This window comes from Neofelis nebulosa, chromosome X, assembly GCF_028018385.1.
Source record: "Neofelis nebulosa isolate mNeoNeb1 chromosome X, mNeoNeb1.pri, whole genome shotgun sequence".
Taxonomy (NCBI): domain Eukaryota; kingdom Metazoa; phylum Chordata; class Mammalia; order Carnivora; family Felidae; genus Neofelis; species Neofelis nebulosa.
The window spans coordinates 74,871,727-74,893,899 of record NC_080800.1 but is presented as its reverse complement, the minus strand read 5'-3'; the positions used below and the strand labels follow the sequence as shown (position 1 = coordinate 74,893,899).

General features: G+C 36.1%; 1 pseudogene; it reads right to left on the bottom strand.

Annotated features, from left to right (window-relative positions):
• LOC131502099 (tubulin beta chain-like) overlaps positions 1-21,118 on the bottom strand; it is an 84,630-nt pseudogene extending 63,512 nt beyond the window's left edge.
• Positions 21,119-22,173: the final 1,055 nt, after the last annotated feature.

The window sequence follows — 22,173 nt, the reverse complement described above, 5'->3', positions numbered from 1 at the left end:
AAACAACACAAATTTATTATTTCACAATTCTAGAATTCAAAGTCTTCAGTGGGTCTCATTGGCTAAAATTAGGGTGTGAGCATAGCAATGTTACTCTCCAGAGGCACTAAAGGAGGATTGATTTTCTTACCTTTCCCAACTTTTAGTGTCCATCAACATTCCCTGACTCATGACCCTTTTATTCCACCCTCAAAACAGAAATAACAGTTCAAATATTTATCATATTGCACCACTCTGACCTCTTTTACCTCCCTCTTCCACTTTTAAGAATCTTTGCAATTGCATCGTGCCTTCCCACATAGTTCCAAATAATCTTCCTATATTATTTAAAATGCATCCTATTAGCAGACTTAATTCAATCTGAAGCCTTAGTTTATTTTTTACATGTAAAATAATATAATTACAAATGGTGGAGATTGGTATTTCAACATTGGGGGGAGATTTTTCTTTCTACCACAAGGTATCTTTGATTTTTATTACAAATATAACATAATATGTTGCTTTTAAATATCGAACAAATGGACAGCATCGCCAATCTCAAAATTTATTAACACACACAATTGTAAGTGTCTTCTGGTCACAGTAACCTGTCTATAATATTTTTTGAGCCATCATATATTATTTTGTATTGTAGCGATGTTTGCATGTATATGTCTGTCTCATCAGATTTTGAAGATCTTGAAGACAGAGATTTTAGCCTTCTCTTAATCTAATACTCCTGGATAATATGATGCCAAAAGATAGAGCACATACTTAATATGGTTTGAATGAATTAAATACTTTACAAATAAATACTTTGAGATGCTAAATAACTTGCCTAAGGTCACTTGTTACATTCTGTATCTTCTAGCACATAAATGTCCATTCAGTATCAGGAAAACAACAACAACAACAACAACAAAACAACAATGTGTTACTTATTAATTCAAAAGAATTTGTTGAACATATCCTTTATGCCATGTATTTTGTTATATGCAATGTGGAATACAGAAACAATCAAAATAGAAAAAAATCCTTTGTTATCACAGACATCATATTCTATTTGCTAGAGATTTTCAATAAGTAAAATAATTAAGGTATTAAGTGTTACAGGAAAAAAATGAGCGGAGTAAGAACGACTGAAAAAGCCATATTAAATAGGGTAGAAGCTATAATATTAAATAGGGTGGTCATGGGTGAGCTAAGATGGCAGCATATTAGGAAGATGCTAGTCTTGCCTTGAACACAGTGAGATAACTATAAAATCATTCTGAGTATTCACGAAATATACTTCAGGGCCGATAGAACAAACCACACCTAGACGGAGAGAAGAGGCCACTTCAAGGAAGGTAGGAGGTGTAGGACATGGTATGGTGGAGAAATGGATCAGAGGTGCCATGAAGGAGAGAGTGCCATAGTTGAAAAGAAAGGCAACAGATAGTGGAACACACATGGATAAGAACAAGGAAAACAATTCCCCAAAGCCATTGCTTGGGAAAAAGAGAGGGGCTGATTTTCATGTTTTTGCAATCAATAGGACTTCTAAGAGTGGAGTTTCAGAGTTCCCCAGGATTGGGTGTGATAGAGACCTGAGCACACTGCCTTAATCCTGAAGCAGACCCAGGCAAACAACCCAGGACAGATGGTGCAATCTGAGGATCACCTAAGGAACATGAGGAAAGAATGCTTGCACTTTTTGGAGCACATATATGAGACTTGGCAATGCCTCTCTGGAGACAAAACAACCGGTGGGTTCCATTTCCTTCCCCACCCATCAGCATAGACTGAGGGACCTACTGAGGGACAGCTAACCAGGACACTCTTGTTTAGCCTGCTTTCTCCAAATACCATGCCCTGGTATTCTGGTGCCAATGCATTTCTGGGTCAAACCCGCATCAATGGGAGCATGGAAAGATCCTTTCCTAGAGGCCTGGTGCAGGTCTCTGCTACATCCATTCCCTAATGTTTGGAAATTTAAAAGTTGGCAGGTCTGGGTAGATTAGAGCACAAGGTGCACTGTGCTGCTCAAAGCAGTGTAGCAACCCAAAGAAAGTGTGAAATCAGCAATCTGAAAAATGCCTGTGATGTACGAGGAAAAATTATTTGCTCCTCTACAAGTGCTTTCCTGATATCAGCAAGCACAGACCCCCCCCTCTCCAGAGAGAAAGACGTAAGCTAGTGCCATTTCCCTCCCACACCGCTCAGCATAAACTAACATTAGTAAACAACACAGCACCAACACTGGCTGCCTAATCAGCTTGTGTCAAGTGCCATCCCCTGAGTTCCACTGGTACTGCTTTTCTAGGGAAAATGTACCTAATGACCAGTGATCAGGTGCCTCATGCAAAAAACCAGCACAAATTCCTACATGCACCATGTATACTGACCACAGAGTTCTGCAAAGATTCAATTCTAGTGGAAATAGCATCAGATATCATTTAACAGTTAGACCAGACCACACCTACTTAAAACTCACCACACTCTGGCAAAGGCCCAAACACTCCCTATTGAAAGCAAGGAGAAACTTTGCGGAGGACTGACCAGGGTGCATGCAGCACACACCAGAGACACTTCCTGACAACCAGGCCCCAGACATTATATGACCTATTCTTCATAAAGCCATTATTCCCAGAGAAGAAGAAACATAATAGGCTTTCCTAAGACACAGAAGAAGACAGACACATAGACAAAATTCCAAGGAGGAATTCATCCCAAAAGAAAGAACAAGGAAAGATCATAGCCAGGGCAAAAGACATAAAAAGTGAGAGAGACAAGCCAAGAAACAAACTCTTCAGTACAGAAAGCAAACTGATGGTTATCAGATAGGAGGTTTGTGGATATATTATTGAAATAGGTGATGGGGATTAAAGACTGCAATTGTTGTGATGAGAACTGGGTGATGTATAGAATTGTTGAATCACCATATTGCATACTGGAAACTAATATAACACTGTATGTTAACTATACTAGTATTTAAAATAAATTTAAAAAATAAAATAATAAGAAAACATAAAAGAATATCTAACCTTAAGAGCATCTATCAGAAGGGAAGAAAACATCACACATCTGCCAGCCAAACACCCAACATTCATCCTTGTGCAAAATTCACTGTCATGTGAGTTGTCCTATGTGACTAGTGTTCCATGGCATATGGTATCCCCATGCACCACACTGACACAGCCACACTTATGGTCACTTTATCAACAAGGATACAGAAATCAAATTATTATTTATGTGCTAGTGGCTCAGAAAAAGTACAAATATTAACTTGATAAATTCTTGTCATATAACTAAATACTGTCGGTGTATTATATATATATATATATATATATGCAAAAAGAAGTATAAATAGCATAAATACAAATGGAATGAATAATTGTGTAGCAGCATCCCATCACACTCTAAACCAAGGGTGAGTGTTGACCTAGGGAAATTGAAGAAATGATCCAGAGACAGCAAATGAGACAAAAGTTTATTGGATAAACTTATGTATAAGAAGTCCAGGAGCAGCAAAATGGAGAAAACATTCTCTGCTGGAGTCTACATGCAACAAACTTTTATAGTGTAGCAACTGACTTAGCAACTCTCTGTAGCTTTGCTCCTCCTTGCATAACCAACATTCAAAGGAGATCAAAGCCCATGACCTGGACGGATGTGTTACCAAGAAGGTTCTCCGAATTGGCTACCTTTGGAGTCCCTGAACTGGGATGCTACACAATTTTCTACATATATTGTTTGTGGAAAATTATGAAGTGGGGATGGTATCTATATATTCTCAGGAAAATGATTACCAGGGGCATTCAGGTTGTGCTTATATAAACCAACCATCAAGCACTTACCATACAACAATATGTTCTTAATGAACATTTGTTTGGATCTACATAACACAAAAACTCAAATGTGAATCCAAAGAAATGCTTTTTAAAAAATTGTTGCCTGTCATACACATGTAGACATTATTAAATATATTAACTCAAGAAATATTTATTGAGTATCTCCCATATGATGGGCAAAGTTCTGGGCACTGGAAATACAGCAGTGAACCAATGAAACTAAATGGTACTTTTACATAGCTTATATTTATTAAAATAACTCATAATATGTGTATATAAGTATTAACCAATGTAATTGTTGATGGATGATATTAGAAAAAGAGGAAGAGTGCTCTACAGACATGTTGTTTTCCAGCAAAGTTGCAAATAGAGACTTTAATATCTTAAGTCTTTTCACTAAGAAACTAATTCTTATTTTTCTTCCTCACTGCCATTCCTATAAGATCCTTAGAGACAGCCTTATCTCTTTTAGATTAGCATGTGGTTTCTACTCCTAGGATCTTTCAGTCTTGACTTGGGGTTTCATATCCCCAGGTCAGATATGTCTCTTCTTTCTTCTTCACAAGTTAATATTCTCAGTTCCAGAGTTTCATAAAAGTGTCTATAAACTACATGATAGTAAATACCTAAGAGACATAATAACTTATTTTTTAAGATATGCAAAGTTGTTGGGTTGCCTGGGTGGCTCTTCAGCCCAGGGCATGATCTCCAGTTCATAGATTAAGCCTTGCCTCAGGCTCGGTACTGACAGCTCCTAGCCAGAAGCCTGCTTCAGATTCTGTGTCTCCCTCTCTCTTGGCCCCTCCCCAACTTGTACGCTGTCTGTCTCTCTCTCTCTCTCTCAAAAATAAACATTAAAAAATGCAGTATAGCTTGAAGTCTGGGATTGTGATGCCTCCTACTTTGGTTTTCTTTTTCAAGATGACTTTGGTTATTTGGGGTCTTTTCTGGTTCCATACAAATTTTAGGATTATTTGTTCTAGCTCGGTAAAGAATGCTGATGTTATTTTGATAGGGATTGCATTTAATATGTAGATTGCTTTGGGTAGTATTGACATTTTCACAATATTTGTTCTTCCTATCCAGGAGCATGGAATCTTTTTCCATTTTTTTTTTTGTCTTCTTCAATTTCTTTCATAAGCTTTCTATAGTTTTCAGTATATAGATTTTTTCACCTTTTTGGTTAGATTTATTCCTAGGTATTTTATTATTTTTGGTGCAACTGTAAATGGGATAGATTCCTTGATTTCTCTTTCTGTCACTTCATTGTTGGTGTATAGGAATGCAAACGATTTCTGTGCATTAATTTTATATCCTGCCACTTTGCTGAATTAATGAATCAGTTCTAGCAGTTTTTCTTTTTTCGTGTGTGAAATCTTTTGAGTTTTCCATATAGAGTATCAGGTCATCTGCGAAGAGTGAGAGTTTGACCTCCTCCTGTCTGATTTGGATATATTTATTTCTTTGTGTTGTCTGATTGCAGAGGCTAAGACGACCAATACTATGTTGAATAACAGTGATGAGAGTGGACATCCCTGTCTTGTTCCTGACCTTAGGGGGAAAGCTCTCCGTTTTCCCCCATTGAGGATGATATTAGGATTGGGTCATTCATATATGGGTTTTATGATCTTGAGGTATGCTCCTTCTATCCCTACTTTCTCGAGGGTTTTATCAAGAAAGGATGCTGTATTTTGTCAAATGCTTTCTCTGCATCTATTGAGAGGATCATATGATACTTGTCTTTTCTTTTATTGATGTGATGAATCACGTTAATTGTTTTGCGCATATTGAACCAGCCCTGCATCCCAGGTATAAATCCCACTTGGTCGTGGTCAATAATTTTTTTAATGTATTGTTGGAGCCGGTTGGCTAATATCTTGTTGAGGATTTTTGCATCCATGTTCATCAATGAAATTGGTCTACAATTCTCCTTTTTAGTGGGGTCTCTGTCTGGTTTTGGAATCAAGGTAATGGTGGCTTTATAGAAAGAGTTTGGAAGTTTTCCTTCCATTTCTATTTTTTGGAACAGCTTCAAGAGAATAGGTCTTAACTCTTCCTTAAATGTTTGGTAGAATTCCCCTGGAAAGCCAACTGGCCCTGGACTCTTTTTTGGGGGGAGAGTTTTGATTACCAGTTTGATTTCCTTGCTGGTTACGTGTCTGTTCAAATTTTCTATTCCTTCCTGTTTCAGTTTTGGTAGTTTATATGTTTCTAAGAATTTATCCATTTCTTCCCAATTGTCCATTTTGTTGGCATATAATTGCTCATAATATTTTCTTATTATTGTTTTTATTTCTACTGTGTTGGTTTTGATCTCTCCTCTTTCATTCTTGATTTTATTCACTTGGGTCCTTTCCTTTTTCTTTTTGATCAAACTGGCTAGCGGTTTATCAGTTTTGTTAATTCTTTCAAAGAACCAGCTTCTGGTTTCATTGATCTGTTCTACTGTTTTTTTAGTTTAGATAGCATTAATTTCTGCTCTTATCTTTGTTATTTCCTGTCTTCTGCTGTGTTGGGGTTTTATTTGCTCTTCTTTTTCCAGCTCTTTAAGGCGTAAGGTTATGTTGTGCATCTGAGATCTTTCTTCCTTCTTTGGGAAGCCCTGGATTGCTATATACTTTCCTCTTGTAACTGCCTTTGCTGCATTCCAGAGGTTTTGTGTTGTGGTATTATAATTTTCATTGACGTCTATTTATTTTTTAATTTCCTCTTTAACTTCTTGGTTAGCCCATTTATTCTTTAGTAGGATGTCCTTCAGTCTCTGAGTATTTGTTACCTTTCTGAATTTTTTCTTGTGGTTGATTTCGAGTTTCATAGCATTGTGGGCTGAAAATACGCACGGTACGATCTCGATCTTTTTGTACTTACTTAGGGCTGATTTGTGCCCTGGTTTATGGTCTATTCTGGAGAACGTTCCATGTGCACTGGAGAAGAATGTATATTCTGCTGCTTTAGGATGAAATGTTCTGAATATATCTGTTAAATCCATCTAGTCCAGTGTGTCATTGAAACCATTGTTTCCTTGATGATTTCTTGATTAGATGATCTGTCCATTGCTGTGAGTGGGGTGTTGAAGTCTCCTACTATTATGGTATTACTATCGATGAGATTCTTTCTGTTTGGGATTAATTGATTTATATATTTGGAGGATACCACATTTGGCACATAAATATTTACAATTGTTAGGTCTTCTTGGTGGATAGACCCCTTGATTATGATATAATGCCCTTCTGCGTCTCTTGATACAGTCTTTATTTTAAAGTCTAGATTTTGTGATGTAAGTTTGGCTCCTCCAGTTTTCTTTTGATGACCATTAGCATGATAGATGGTTCTCCATCCCCTTATTTTCAATCTGAAGGTGTCTTTATGTCTAAAGTAGGTGTCTTGTAAACAACATATAGATAGATATGGTTTTCTTATCCATTCTGTTACCCTATGTCTATTGATTGGAGCACAAAGCTGTAATCATCAAGACAGTATGGTACTGGCACAAGAACAGACACTCAGATCAATGGAACAGAATAGAGAACCCAGAAGTGGACCCACAAATGTATGGCCAACTAATCTTTGAGAAAGCAGGAAAGAATATCCAATGGAATCAAGACAGTCTCTTCAGCAAGTGGTGCTGGGAAAACTGGACAACGACATGCAGAAGAATGAACCTGGACCACTTTCTTACACCATACACAAAAATAAACTCAAAATGGATGACAGACCTCAATGTAAGACAGGAAGCCATCAAAATCCTCGAGGAGAAAGCAGGCAAAAACCTCTTTGACCTTGGCAGCAGCAATTTCTTAGTCAACATGTCTCTGGAGGCAAGGGAAACAAAAGCAAAAATTAACTACTGGGACCTCATCAAAATAAAAAACTTCTACACAGTGAAGGAAACAATCAGCAAAACTAAAAGGCAACCGACAGAATGGGAGAAGATATTTGCAAATGACATACCAGATAAATGGTTAGTATCCAAAATCTACAAAAAAACTTATCAAACTCGACACCCAAAACAAAGAATCCAGTGAAGAAATGGGCAAAAGACATGAGTAGACACTTCTCCAAAGAAGACATCCAGATTGCCAACCTACACATGAAAAAATGTTCCACATCACTCCTCATCAGGGAAATACAAATCAAAACCACGATGAGGTACCACCTTACACCTGTCAGAATGGTTAACATTAACAACTCAGGCAACAACAGAAGTTGGAGAGGATGCGGAGCAAAAGGATCTCTTTTGCATTGTTGGGCATGCAATCTGGTGTATCCACTCTGGAAAACAGTATGGGGTTTCCTCAAAAAACTAAAAATAGATCTACCCTACGACCCAGCAGTTGCACTACTGGGCATTTATCCAAGGGATACAGGTGTGCTGTTTCGAAGGGACAAATGCACCCCCATGTTTATAGCCGCACTATCAACAATAGCCAAAGTATGGAAAGAGCCCAATGTCCATCGATGGGTGAATGGATAAAGAAGATGTGATATATATATATATATATATATATATATATATATATATACACACACACACACACACACAATGGAGTATGACTTGGCAATCAAAAAGAATGGAATCTTGCCATTTGCAACTATGTGGATGGAATTGGAGGGTATTGGGTATTATGGTAAGTGAAATTATTCAGTAAGAGAAAGGCAAATATCATATGACTTCACTCATATGAGGACTTTAAGAGACAAAACAGATGAATATAAGGGAAGAGAAACAAAAATAATATAAAAACAGGGAGGGGGACAAAACAGAAGAGGCTCATAAATATGGAGAACAAACTGAGGGTTATGGGAGGAATTGTGGGAGGGGAGATGGGCCAAAAGGATACGGGTCACTAAGGAATCTACTCCTGAAATCATTGTTGCACTATATTCTAACTCATTTGGATGTAAATTAAAAAAAATAAAATACAATTAAAAAAAAAGAAATGCAAACTTGTCAGGTAAATTGAATTTTAGATAGCTATGTATATCCTTCTCAATTTTTGATATCTATCATTGAAGTGCCTGGTAGAGAATAAAAATTATTTCAACATGTTGTTAAAATGGTAAAGACAATTTTATTCAGGACTATTGCAATAAGTGTCAAGACTACTACAATAAGGGAGAGAAATGGGTCTCAACTGTGAATGCAATAAACATGGCTAGGAATTTAAAGTTAAGGAGCAGATTGAAAGGGTCAGTGGATAGAAACTTATTAAGAGGAGATATAAAGGACAGGGGAAGGCCAGGATTATCAGATATCAAGGGAAGGGGGAATTTTGGAAAACTACCTCAGCAGGATTCTTGTTAAAACTGGGCTAGGCAGGCCAAAAAGCAGGAGAGGGCCAAAGTGAAGTCCTACTCAAAAATAGGTCTCAGAAGAGCCTGACTCAAGTTTGTTCATGGAGAGTCTTTGTCATATAGAATATGTCCAGGTGCACTTAGAGTTTTATGTCACTTCTGAAATAGACAAAGATAAGCTGGAATTTTTTTTCTCAAAATATTATCCACTTTACAGGCAATCAAAAATAGATGATTTTAATGAGATCAGCAAACCTTCTAAGTTATCAATTCCTTTATTTTAATACTATTTTTGGAACACCTAGGCAATTGTGTACTATTAACATTTTCAAAACACTACTCCAGCTGTCTACAAGATCAAGTATGTAACATAGAAAAATTGAGCAAATTAACTTCTTCTAATTTTTTAACATTTATTTTTGATAGACAGAGTGAGACAGAGCACAAGCAGGGGAGGGTTAGAGGGGAGGGTGGCACAGTATAGATGCAGGCTCCAGGCTCCAAGCTGTCAGCATAGAGCCTGACGTGGGGCTTGAACTCATGGACCACAAGATCATGACCTGAGCTGAAGTTGGACGCTTAACTGACTGAACCACCCATATGCCCCAAATTGGCTTATTTTAAATGTCACCATGATTCTTCTGTTACTTCCATCCTATTAAAATAGAAGAGCTGACTGCTTTCTATGCTCATTTTCCAAAAGCAAAAAATTGGAGGGAGCAGTGCTTTGTCCATGACAAATGTATATCATTTCTATAAAACTGATAAAGATAAAAGGCAATCACTTTTTGGTTTGCATTTGTCATATGTAATTATATAGATTGCTAAAATATTTTTGTTTGATGAATATATTTCTGCTATTCCATTTCATGAAGTTAGTGTATAAAACCCATATGCTCATTTTATGATTTTATTTGATTGTGGTATAGAAAAATGAAAAGAAAAATAATATCTTGGCAAATCCACATTTTTTAATGTTTATTTTTGTTTACTTTTTGAGAGAGAGTGCACAACGTGGGAGCGGCAGGAGGGAGAGGAGGAAGAGAAAATCTCAAGCATGCTCTGCACTGTCAGTGTGGAGCTCAATGTGGGGTTCCATCTCACCAACCATGAGAACATGACCTGAGCTGAAATCAAGGATCAAGACTGCTAACTGACTGAGCTCCCCAAGTGTCCAAGAAAATCCACATTTCATAAGAAAAGAAGAACAAGTCTTTTATCTTGAGGGAATGGGTATTAAGAAGAGCAAAAAGTTTACATAAATAAAAATATAAATCATGCCTTAAGATATTTCCATTGTAGTTTGGATGCATTTGACATTGGCTTGACTCTATAAAAAAGGAGTACAATTATACTACAGATCCAGAGAGAAATAAGGGAGCACATGTTTAGGTGGGTGAGGACATTGTTCTCAGTCTGACTCAGCATCAAAATTGGTTTAATAGGTGATTCTTTGCAGCACAAAACCTGAAACTTAGAAACATCACCTTAAAACATAGAAAGTCATTATATAATATATATATATATATACATATATATATGTATATATATATACACATATATATATACATATATACGTATATATGTACATATATACGTATATATGTATATATTTATATATACATTTATATATATTTACATATATATATACATATATACATATATATATATACACACATATATATATATATTAGCGTTTATTTATTTTTGAGACAGAGAGACAGAGCATGAATGGGGGAGGGTCAGAGAGAGGGAGACACAGAATCTGAAACAGGCTCCAGGCTCTGAGCTGTCAGCACAGAGCCCGATGCAGGGCTCGAACTCACAGACCACGAGATCATGACCTGAGCCAAAGTCGGCCGCTTAACCGACTGAGCCACCCAGGCGCCCCGAAAGTCATTATATTCTAAAGCCTAGAAAGGATAAATGAAAAGGCATGTGCTTTAAATTTTATAGCAGAACCATATATTTGGCACATATTGTAAAAATGTCTCTCAGAGGCTATGAAAAAGATTATTTTTTTTCATTTTTATACTATTATCTTTATATATTATTTGATAAAAAATGATGTATATTTACATTTTAATTGTAATACTTAGTAATATACTTGTCATTTATAAACCCACCAAAAATAACCACAATCCTAAATCTTTGCTTTTGCTTCAAACAAAAATATCATTTAAGAAAGTTCTATAAAAACTGTCACACTGTAAATGGACTGGATCTTTTTTTTACATTAAATATTATGCTTCCAAGATTATTATTCATGTTATATACAGTGATATTTCATTTTCTGATGTATAATATTCTACAGTGTGAACAAACCTTAATTATGTTTTCTTTAATTGTTATACATGTGTGCTATTTTCAGGCTTTTGCTATTATAAATAATACTGTAATTAATATTTTGTTCATGTATCCTAATAATCATGAAATAGTATTTCTCTTGTATTTTTACACTGAGGATTGGGAATACAAGGCCAAAGATGTGACATGTTCAACTGAACAAGATACTGACAAATTGTTTTTCTAAGGATTCCTTTTAATACCTGGTATATCCAATACTTGATATTACCATATTGCTTAATAGTTTGCCAAACACATGTATTTTAATGATGTTTTATTCTGGTCCGAATTTTGAATTCCCTTGATTAGTTGGAATGGTTGAACATAAGCAGCTTTTCATGTACTTATTGTGTTTTTTATTTTTCTTTTCGATGTGGCAGTTATTTATGTATTCTGCATGCTAGTCTTGTTTCAGTTATATGTACTGCAAAATGCTGTATTTACCTTATGGCTCTTTTTTGCTCTGTGCTGTTTTTTTTTTTAATTTTTAAAACTTTTATTAAAAGAAAATTCAAATTCATAAAAAGTAAAAAAAAATAACATAATGAACCCTTATGTACCATCATCCAGCTTCAATGATTATCTATATATTAACATTCTCATTTTATCTATTCTTTATCCAATCCCTGTAAATGGCAAAAATGAAAGAAATATTTCAACAAGCTTTATCTTTTAGATTAAGCATTATGTTGCAGTACAATTAAAACCATGAAAATACTATACTTCTCCATATGCACATATTTTATATTTTTTGTTTTTTTTTTACTTCATGGCAACTTGGTGTGGTAGTATCTCAGTATCACAAGTTATTTCAAGATGTTATATGGATATTACAAGAATCCAAAAAATTAAAATTCATTCTGTATTGTTGCTACAAACACAGAAAAAGTGATGTTTTAGGAAAAATATATTATAAGGCAAGTATTCTTAATATAATGCAAGCAATTAATGCAAGCAATAATGTCTAATTTGTGTCTTTTTATATCTATAACTAGTGTTTATTTTGTCCAAAGTTATGTTATGATGGCAAAACTATTAACTATAGAATGTGAAAACAAACAAAAGTTAGACTTATTTGGAGGTTATAAGTACCAAGTTTTCACATGATAAAAATTAAAAGATATACAATATAGATTTATTTTCAAAATTTTGTGGACTAGCTATGCTTTGTTTATAATTAAACATACATAAGTAATTATTTCCCTGTTCTTTCTGAGATGTACAGCTATCACCTGTTAAGTATTAATACTAAACTGTAGTCTAATAGAGAATTTATATTTTTAGTTATTTTAAATTAACTACGTTGTTAATTAGCTAACTCAGACAAAGTCAATGCATGTGTTCCTTCAAACTCTCAATGTTTTTATTTAAAAAGTCATTTAGAAATATAGCACTAAGTTGAGGAAGAAGAAGAAGAAGAAGAAGAAGAAGAAGAAGAAGAAGAAGAAGAAGGAGAAGGGGGATGGAGAGGAGGAGAAGGAGAATGACAACAACAACCACCTTAATCTAACTTTGTAAAAAGCTATTTTTCCTGGATTCCTAAGAACCCAACGTTCAACTATTAATAGTACTAGCAATAATAAAAATATAATAATGAGATTCTATTAGTTGAAGACAATAATATATTAGCTGTTATTTAAAGAGCTTTGATATACAAGGCATAATTTTGAATAATAACTGATTCACAGGAGAAAGGAAGATGGAGGACAGAGATATATGTAAGCATTTTATATGTATTGCTTCCAATTTCACACGCAGTGGGAAAACAACATTTGGAAACCTACTTTGACAGTTCTGCGTCACTAAAACAAGCAATAAAGGTACATAGCTGTTCTACCAATCTGCTTATATTATATTTGGTAAGAATCATATTAAGTACCCGGAAAATAATGCCACTGCAGGACTTTCCATCATATTACAAAACTTCATATATTTATCTCTTTATATGTCCCTAGAGTTCAGTGTGTTTTGTTTTTAATTGATGGGAATGATCTTGATTTACTTCACTATAAGTAATTGTTTCTTAATTACCTAGAGGTGAGATAATCTGCTGAAAAGGGTATGATTTCAGATGATGGAGAACAACAAATCTGTATTTTTTCAATCTGGGAATATATTAACAAACAAAACCAAAACAAACAAGCTATAAAAATAAATTTTAAAATGGAGTAAGCAAATATAGTTAAGAGTCTTTTTTTTAAAACAGGGTTAGGTGGCCGTAAGGCAGGAGGAATTCATACATGTCTTTATGGAAGGAACTATGAACTTTTGGCAGCTACAAGCCCTCAGTCTGGACTTAACTTCCTCCTTACCATGACACCTGAATCATTCATACTTTTCACTTTGAAAGCAGCCAATTGTGATTTGTCTAGTTTCAATTCTCATTTGCATATTAACTCAACCAGTCTTGGTTAATGTAGTTTCAATCCCTATTTTGCATAACAAACTTGATTGAGAACTACAATTGTAACCTTTCACCTTTATAATCTTGTCCCCTTTTTGTCTTCCTCAGAATGTGAGTTGGGTTTCTATCTAAATCTCTGTTCCCAAATTGCAAATCCAATTGCCCAAGTAAATGCCTACTTACTTAAATTTTTAGTAAATTCTTTCTTGGTGGACAGATATCTCTTGGTGTAGTCAGCAGGATCCATAGCAACTGATATTGGACATCTACTGCTGCTGCTAACACAGGGACGGTACCACCAAGATACCTTTGTTCTCTAAGCATGTTCAACAGTGAGCTTCAAAGTTTTGACTGTCAGTTCACCTGGATCTGAACCTCCTGTCTTCATTAGTTAAATTCAAATCAGACTTTCTTTTAGCAAAATAACTGCTTCTGTCTTCACTCCTTTGGAGAATAGGATGGTATCCTTGCCATACCTGGCAGAAAATTTGGGTCTAAAAAAAATTGCCAACTATGGCGCCTGGGTAGCTCAGTCAGTTAGGCATCCGACTTTGGCTAAGGTCTTGATCTCGTGGGTTCATGAGTTCAAGCCCTGCATCAGACTATGGGCTGACATCCCAGAGCCTGGAGCCTGCTTCAGATTCTATGTCTCCTTCTCTCTCTGCCCCTCCCCCGCTCACACTCTGTGTCTCTCTCTGTCTCAAAAATAAATAAATACTAAAAACAATTTAAAAACAAATTGCCAACTGGATTCAAGTCTAAGGGAATTTCCCATCCTTGGCATAAACAGTGGGTGATTGGGGTTTCAGGATATTTGCTGCTGAGTGCTCAACTTATTTTCAAGTGTCCACATATTCTTTCAATTTACAACCTTTCCAAAGCATAAGGATTTTTTTCCCCCAAGAATAGCTGTAAATGATCACCCTCCTTTGGGAACCACAGCTGGGTTTATGTTTAAAAGGCATGCTTTTTCTTAAATTTCACACATAAGTGAAATCATGTGGTATTTGTCTTTCTCTGATGAACTTATTTCATTAGCATAATACTCTCTAGCTCCATCCATGTCCTTGCAAGTGACATTTCTTTTTTTTATGGCTATACAATATTCCATTATGCATATATACCACATAGTCTCTATCCATTAATCAGTTGATGGACATGTGGGGTGCTTCCATAATTTGGTTATTTATATAATGCTGTTATAAACATAGGAGTGCATATATCACTTTGAATTAGTATTTATGTATTCTTTGGGTAAATAACTAGTAGTGAAATTGCTGGATTATAGAGAAGTTTCATTTTTCAACTTTTTGAGGATCTTCCATACTGTTTTCCAGAGTGGCTGCACCAGTTTGCATTCCCATCAACATTGCAAGAGAATTCCCCCTTTTCCACAACCTCCCCAACACCTGCTGTTTCTTGTGTTGTTGATTTTAGCCATTCTGACAGGTGGGATGTGATATCTCATTGTAGTTTTTCTTTACATTTATTTATTTTTGAGAGACAGAGAGAGACAGAGCACAAGTTGGGGAGGGACAGAGAGAAGGAGACACAGGATCATAAACAGGCTCCAGTCTCTGAGCTATCACAGCACTGAGCCCAATGTGGGTCTTGAACCCACAAGCCATGAGATCATGACCTGAGCCAAAGTTGGATGCTCAAACAACTGAGCCACCCAGGTGCCCCTCTCATGGTAGTTTTTGACTCATATTTCCATGATGATGAGTGATGTTGAGCAAATTTTCATGTGTCTATTAGTTGTCTGGGTGTCTTTGGGAAAAAAATATCTATTCATGTCTTCTATTCATTTTTTATTGGATTATTTGTTTTTTTGTGGTGTTAAGTTTTATAAGTTTTTTTTCCAATATATGAAATTTATTGTCAAATTGGTTTCCATACAACACCCAGTGTTCATCCCAAAAGGTGCCTTCCTCAATACCCATCACCCACCCTCCCCTCCCCCCACCCCCCATCAACCCTCAGTTTGTTCTCAGTTTTTAACAGTCACTTATGCCTTGGCTCTCTCCCACTCTAACCTCTTTTTTTTTCCTTCCCCTCACCCATGGGTTTCTGTTAATTTTCTCAGGATCCACATAAGAGTGAAAACATATGGTATCTGTCTTTCTCTGTATGGCTTATTTCACTTAGCATAACACTCTCCAGTTCCATCCACGTTGCTACAAAGGGCCATATTTCATTCTTTCTCATTGCCACGTAGTAATCCATTGTGTATATAAACCACAATTTCTTTATCCATTCATTAGTTGATGGACATTTAGGCTCTTTAATAAATTCTGATACTAAGCCTTTATCAGTTATGTCATTTACAAATGACATAAGAATGGATCTTCTTCCATTTTGTAGGTTGCTTTTTCATTTTTTAATTTTGATGACTGTTTTCTTCACTGTGCAAAAGCTTTATATTTTGATGAAGTCCCAATAGTTTATTTTTGCTTTTGTTTCCCTTGCCTCAAGAGATATATCTAGAGAGGGGCGCCTGGGTGGCGCAGTCGGTTAAGCGTCCGACTTCAGCCAGGTCACGATCTCGCGGTCTGTGAGTTCGAGCCCCGCGTCAGGCTCTGGGCTGATGGCTCGGAGCCTGGAGCCTGTTTCCAATTCTGTGTGTCTCCCTCTCTCTCTGCCCCTTCCCCGTTCATGCTCTGTCTCTCTCTGTCCCAAAAATAAATAAAAAAAAAAAAAAAAAAAGAGATATATCTAGAGAGAAGATGCTATGGCTGATGTCAAAGAGGTTACTGCTTGTGTTCTTCTATAGGACTTTTATGGTTTCAGGTCCCACATTTAATTCTTTAATCCTTTTGAATTTATTTTTGTGTATGATGTAGGAAAGTCCTCCAGTTTCATTCTTTGGATGTAGCTGTGTAGTTTTCCCAACACCGTTTTTTGAAGAGACTTTTTCCCATTGTATATTATTTCCTGCTTTGTTGAAGATTAATTGACAATATAGTTGTGGATTCTTTTCTGAATTTCCTATTCTGTTCTGTTGATCTAAAGTTCCATTTTTGTGCCAATACCATACTCTTTTGGTTACTACAGCTTTGTAATAGAACTTGAACTCTGGATTGTGATGCCTCTACCTTTGTTTCTTTTTCAAGGTTGTTTTGGCTATTAAGGCTATTTTGTGATTTCATACAAATTTTAGGACTGTTTGTTCCAACTATGTGAAAAATGTTGACACTTTGATAAGGATTGCATTAAATTATTGCATTAAATTCTGTTAATTCTTTTGAGCAGTATAGACATTTTAACAATATTTGTTCTTCCATCCATGAGCATGGAATGTCTTTCCATTTCTTTGTGTTTATTTCAATTTGTTTCACCAATCTTTTATAGTTTTCAGAGTACAGGTTTTTCACCTTTTTGGTTAGATTTTTTCCTAGTATCTTATTGGTTTTGGTGTAATTGTATATGGGATTGATTCCTTAATTTCTCTCTCTGATGTTCAGTGTTGTTGTACAGAAATGGAACAGATTTCTGTATGCTGATTTTGTATCCTGTGATTTACTGAATTCATTTATCAGTTCTAGAAGTTTTTTTGGTGGAGTCTTTTTGGTTTATCAAGTATGCCATTTGCTAAGTCTTTATCAGATATGTTATTTGCAAATATCTTCTCCCATCCCATAGGTTGCCTTTTAATTTGTAGATTGTTTCCTTTGCTGTGCAGAAGACCTATATTTTGTCTACTTCTGCTCTTGTTGCCCTTGCCTCAGAAGGCATATCTAGAAAAAAAGTTGCTATATCTGATTTCAAGGTGATGGTCCTTCCTTAGATATTATTTATTGTGAAGAAATCATTAACTCCTTGTCCCTTATAAGGAGGACACATACTATTTTCAGTATGAGGCATGTGTAAAGTGGGATGAGGGTGCATGTGCAAGAATAGAATCAGGAGAAGGAGCAAAAGGCAGATTTTTATATAGTCCTTCAGTTTCCCTATCTCAATACTACAACATTAATTACTAAACATAGGTTTATCTAATTTTGGCTCCTTATTACAGATACATTCAAAGATATTTGGGTGTATTTGTGCTATATTTGAAAATTGAAAAAAGCAATGCTTCAATAAATTATGAAATGTATTCATAAATTTGCAAATGTAAAGAATTCTTGTTTAACAAATAGTTCAAAGTTTCTCATTTCTTTGTTTCCACCAGAAATTAAGGTTTTCTAAGAATTATATTTTTCAATAATTCTAATTAATATATGTAACTAAGGCTACTAGAAATAATAAGGAAAGCATGTCTATATGCCAGGAAAGTAGGGTGTGTTTTTAGTAAAAGATATGGAAAATGAAGATGCATTTTTTGTCGAGCTAAAATAAAGTAATTTTATCCTAAAATGAGGCTGGCTGTTTAAAAAGGAAAACAAGAGAAAATGTAAAATGTAGGGGAAAAAAAATTGTACAAGGCTATGAAAAAGGGATCCTTGAAAAGGAATTTCTTTTTTATATGTTTTTATGTTTATTTATTTTTGAGAGAAAGAGAGAGACAGAGTGTGAACATTGGAGGAGCAGAGAGGGAGGGAGAGAGAGACAGAATATAAAGCAGGCTCCAGGTTCTGAGCTGTCAGTACACAGCCAGACACAGGGCTTAAACCCACAGTGGTGAGGTCATGACCTGAGATCAAGTCAGAGGCTCAACCGACTGAGCCTCCCAAGCCCCCCTAGAAAGGAATTTCTTTTTTAAATATTTATTTATTTTTGAGAAAGAGAGAGAGAGAGAGAGTGGGAGGGAGGGGCAGAGAGAGAAGACAGAAAACCCCTAGCAGGCTCTGTCTTGAAAGCATGGGGCTGGAACTCACAAACTGTAATGTAAGATCATGATCTGAGTTCGAATTGAGTTGGAAACTTAACCAACTGAGCCACCCAGGCACCCCTGAAAAGGAATTTCAATACATAGTCAAGCTGGCTAAGTTTAAAATGAATTTATTTAAAATGAGTTTTAATATAAAAATTCGCTAGTGCAAAATTAGAATTCGGTTTTCTCTCTGTTAAAAGACAAAGTTTTCTTGGAGTTTTGGTATGCTTTGACAACAGATTGTGAAAGCGTTTTCCTTTAAAAGTATTAAGTTGCATAATTATCTATAATCCTATTTAGACAAGAGCTTTAAAACTTTTTTTTTTAAATATTTTTGAGAAACTTCTCAAGATCAAATTCTAAATGGAATCCTTTTGACTTGCAATATTCCAAAATATTTGTTAATCAGATTAGGTTTATTTGATATGTAATTTACATAGGAACCATTGCCAAATTAGTAGTACTAAGCCTTCCTTATATTGTATTTATAAGATTGTGGAAAATATGGATGAAGTCTATTCTTCTGTTGCAAAAACTGGTTCCTCATTGCTAAACTTTTGCCATCCTGATGTTCCCAAATCCTACCCTTGGACTCTGGAAACAATAGAAATTGACAAGAGGCCAAATGGGACTTTCAGGCAAGGCTTTATTGGGGTTTATACTCTAACACAATGGAGACAATACAAAGGAAAGAATCCTCAGGCTGACTCCTCAAGGAGAGGTCAGGGAGGATTTTAAAGAAACAAGTGGGAAAAGGGTGATGTTTAAGCATGTAGAGGTGAGGGCGTCTTGGCATCTGCACACTTAAACTTCAGGCTTCCTTATGTGTCCCAAGACTAGTATGTTGGATCTCCACTACTGGGTGTAATTTTTAGTATTACAGTGAAGGAAAACGTTGTTCAAAGGTCAGCACTGGAGTCCACCGTGGCATAGATAGGTTTGATCTGATTTTTGCCATTCTTTGTAGCAAGCATCCTCTTTTCAATAAGCATCCTCCCTAAGCGTTCCTGGAAGACATATTACCCAACAGGCAGAATCTTGGATTATTTTTATGGAAGCAGCCATGGAATGCTGGATTTTGTGGTTAAAGTCGAGGGGACCCAAGTCCAGTCACTGCTTTATCTCACTGATGTCCTTGAAACATGGCAACACTCTGTTCCTAAATCAGAAACCAAAATGGGTAAACAGTGGCTATAAAACAAAGAATGGCCAGGGCTATAGGTAATCCAATAAAGATGTTTGATTCTTCCTGGCTCCCTGACAAACCCCATTTTCTTCATTATTGCATTCCTTCACCCAACATAGTGCATTAAAGATGACTCAAATCATACATAGGCATTGGTGGGAATACTTTTATAATATTGCAGAACTAGTCTACTGGCAATGTATGACCTCTTAGGTCTATTATGCTGGAAAAACTGGTTTTGATTCCAGATGCTTCATACCTCCTTGTGGGTCTTTGAACACTTGAGTACTTCATTCAACTGCCACTTAGTATGGGTTAACAATATTTCTTTGTTATTGTTTTTTTTATTTTTTTTTTATTTTATTTTTTATTTTTTTATTTTTTTTAAATTTTTTTTCAACGTTTTTTATTTATTTTTGGGACAGAGAGAGACAGAGCATGAATGGGGGAGGGGCAGAGAGAGAGGGAGACACAGAATCGGAAACAGGCTCCAGGCTCCGAGCCATCAGCCCAGAGCCTGACGCGGGGCTCGAACTCACAGACCGCGAGATCGTGACCTGGCTGAAGTCGGACGCTTAACCGACTGCGCCACCCAGGCGCCCCTCTTTGTTATTGTTTTTATGTATTCTGGGTGGATCGAAGCTTTTGCCTGCCACAAGGCTGATGCCACCAATGTGGAAAATAAAAAGAACTTAAAAATATATTTCTTTCTTGGAGTATACCTTCCATGATCTCCAGTGATCAAGGTACTCACTTCACTGAGAAAATCATATAAGCCTTAATAAAAACTTTGAAAACTTCTTTGAATTCTATCAGTATACAACCTTCTGTTGATTTCTCATTATCTCATGCTAGTATGACCAGCTACAGTTAAGCCTCTAACATTTGATACCCCAGCCTATTATCAATAAGTTAAAGAAGGCTTCCACATCCCAATTCAAGTAAGCCTGTCAGTCAAAATCTAAAGCCTCGTGTCTGACTATTCTAGAAACATCAGAGGAAGACAGCCATGAGCCCCACTGGGAAATAACTTACCAAGTGGTCTTGACCATGGACACTCCTGTAAAACTAGAAAGTACTGACCCTTGAGGACACATCTCACAGCCAAAGAAAGATCCATTTGACAACTGGTCTTGTACAGATCCTGGAGACTTCTGAATCAAATTGACAAGAAAAAAAAATAGCTGATATCAGGATAGGCTGTTTCCATCCTAAACAAAAAATCAAGAATGAACACTTACCTGAAATTCTTTCTCCTTCATTTATTATCTTTTATGCTGTCATTGCTCTGGAAAGATAGATAACATGTTCATCTGTATCTCCCAGGATATTTCTAAAGTGGGGAGGGAGGGTAATTTCTAGAATATCAAACAACATTTTATTTTAGGTTAGGAGAAAATCTAATTGTATGTTGATATTCAAAAAGAAAAATAAGAGATCTCATTGGCCAACTACACTGAATTTTCTTTCTTTCTTTCTTTCTTTCTTTCTTTCTTTCTTTCTTTCTTTCAAAAGAGACAGTGTGTTGGGGCGCCCGGGTGGCGCAGTCGGTTAAGCGTCCGACTTCAGCCAGATCACGATCTCGCGGTCAGTGAGTTCGAGCCCCGCGTCCGGCTCTGGGCTGATGGCTCGGAGCCTGGAGCCTGTTTCCGACTCTGTGTCTCCCTCTCTCTCTGCCCCTCCCCCGTTCATGCTCTGTCTCTCTCTGTCCCAAAAATAAATAAAAAACTTTGGAAAAAAAAATCAAAAGAGACAGTGTGCACAAGTGGGGTAGGAGCAGAGAGAGAAGGAGAATTCTAAGCAGACTCTGCACTGTTGGCACAGACCTCAACGTAAGGCTCAAAGCCATGAACTGTGAGATTATGACCTGATCTGAGATCAAGAGTCAGATGCTTAACTGACTGGGCCACTCAGGTGCCCCTTAATTTACATTTTTCAGTTGTAAAGAAATACTAGAAGTTTTTCATGATTCGTGATTCATAATTCACTCTTTTTGATAGGTCTCTACTTCCTGGTTAGGAATAAATGTAAATGATCAAATCATCAAAAACTTCTCCTTAATTCTTGAAAATGATTCAGAAAACACTGATAAAGCAAAAGCTGCCTGACAAAAATCCTTAGACTATCTGGCCAAGAATGTTATTGGTAATAAGATATCCCCCTGTTTATCTTTTGTATGAGCAAGCAAGAGTCTGTAAAATAACTAACATCTCTTGCTGTATATAGATAAATATTTCACAACAGATGGAATTAAAAACTACCAAGCTGCTTAAAATGGCCAAGTCTCTAAAAAGACTTTCACATTTTTCCCCAGGAT